This window comes from Poecilia reticulata, linkage group LG14 (genome assembly GCF_000633615.1).
Source record: "Poecilia reticulata strain Guanapo linkage group LG14, Guppy_female_1.0+MT, whole genome shotgun sequence".
Lineage (NCBI taxonomy): Eukaryota > Metazoa > Chordata > Actinopteri > Cyprinodontiformes > Poeciliidae > Poecilia > Poecilia reticulata.
Genome location: NC_024344.1, coordinates 13024431 through 13026529, shown reverse-complemented (window position 1 = coordinate 13026529; position 2099 = coordinate 13024431).

Here is a 2099-nt window from a genome sequence, read left to right as displayed (position 1 = left end):
AAGGGTGCCTTCTCCATATTTCAGCTCTTTTCACATGATCAAAACAATTTAGATCAGAGCTCACAGAAGACCAGTTCAGAACAGTCCGATATTTTRCTCTTAGCCATTTTTGGATGTTTAGCTATGTGTTTTCACATTATGTTCTCTTGTTGGTATTCTTCAGTTTTGAGTCTCTGAATATAAACCTGATGTGCCTTGCCAAAATGCTCCAGTTTTGTCTCATCTGTTAAGAACTTTCTCCCAGAAGCKTGTGGCTTTTCAATATGCACTGTGACAAATTATAGTCTTGCTTTTTTTTGTTTTTTTTGTTTCCTAGTTGGTCATTTGTCATGACGTTCACTTTGGTTCAAACAACTATGGTGMTATCTKACWGATGTACACTTTTTACCCAAATTAGTTGACTTTRCTAGAAAATCGCATGGAAACCCATTGCCTTAAGYTATTCTAGTTTATACACAATGATGAAACTACATACGTTTAGCAGTGTTAATGTAGAACCTCAATACAACCATAATCTATAATTTCTTTGGGGGTCATTCCTATTATTATTCTCCATTCATATTATTTTTCTCTTCAATTTGTCATCATTTTTCCTCGTTACCAGTGAGGTTGGCCACAGTTCTGTTGACTTTAAACTTCTGAAAAATTTGTGCAAACACAGTAACGGAAGCATCAAGCTGATTGAAGACGGTCTAATTTAGCTTTAGCATATTTGTCTATTATTTTCCTTCTAGTCACCTAGGACAATACTCCCTTTTGCGACCACACTAAACATTTGGTAAATGTTTAATGTGTTTGTCAMCRAACAGAACAATAACTACTTGTCACCCGTTGAAAAGGCAAACTCACTTATTACAAGCTTGCCTTTCAAGAGGTACTATAATTTCTTCTTCTGTTGATGATTTAAAAACAAAGATGGAAAGCAGCAACATGTTGTTTTTCTTTTAATTTACCCAAGGTCGTTTTCAATAAAATGGTACTTCTTTTGAAATGTTGCTTATCTTGCCAAACATCTTTCTTTTATTTTCAAATTGCTATCTGCTGTAGTCTTTGATGGTGTGACAGGACCCCCCTTCTCTGCCCCTCTTATATAAAAAAAAAAAAAAAAAAGATTGGTAAGCGTGTATTTGTGGGACAACGGAAGGCATGCTACACAAAGATTATATTTGGCTTTTAATGGCATAGTTCAAGAATTTTGAAGTGAAATTCAGTCAGAAAGTTATAAACAGCATCTTACTTCAGCAGCACAGGGTCYGGKTTGGTATCTTAATTTGGTATAAATCCAGATTTGTTGTTTCTAGGTGCTGAAGTGAATGGTCAGTCTGAAACCAAGGGACCAAGACTGAATTGTTCCTTGTCTTTCCTWAAGCAACTTTAATATCAGAAAATTTAATAGCAGTTTGTGGAAATGCTACTGTACAAACCTTTAARGAGTTGTCACATTTCCATTAAGCAGCTATTTCCTGTAGGCCAATGACCTTCCTTCATGTYTTGAGAACTATTTCATTGATTTTTATACTYCTTTACTGATGTATTAGATAGTTACCCTTACCAGAATTACTTTACATGCTCTGTTTTTAGTATGCACAGATATGARTGACGGCGCCCAAACTGATAGAAAGTAGAAGTTCACTTCAACTTGGTTTCTTTAAGACCTTTAGCTTCTTCATCAAGCTTCACACTACATTCACTCATTCACCCCATTCTCACACAGAAGCTACTGAACAGTAGCCACAGCTGCTCTGACCTCTGACCACCAGCAAGGAGGGTGAAGTGTCTTGCCTGTTGCTTGATACACCAACAGAAGCAGAAGGGAATCAAACCGACAACCCACCCACTGGAGGACAAGAAAAAAAAACTGCTTATGTCATCTCATCATCCTTAGAAGTCCATGTTTTCAGAGACAGACAAACCGCAATGTAGTGGCCAGTTWGGTAAATTCTGACTATCTGTCTGGSAGATAATCAAAARYAATATGAGTGTTGCTGTAATTTCATTCCCCACAGCATATTTTTACTGAAATCTTTGCCATTTGAGATCATGTTCTGTGCTTTCTCTACCTCTCCCAATTGGGGCAAAGCAAGGCAGCAAAGATGGTG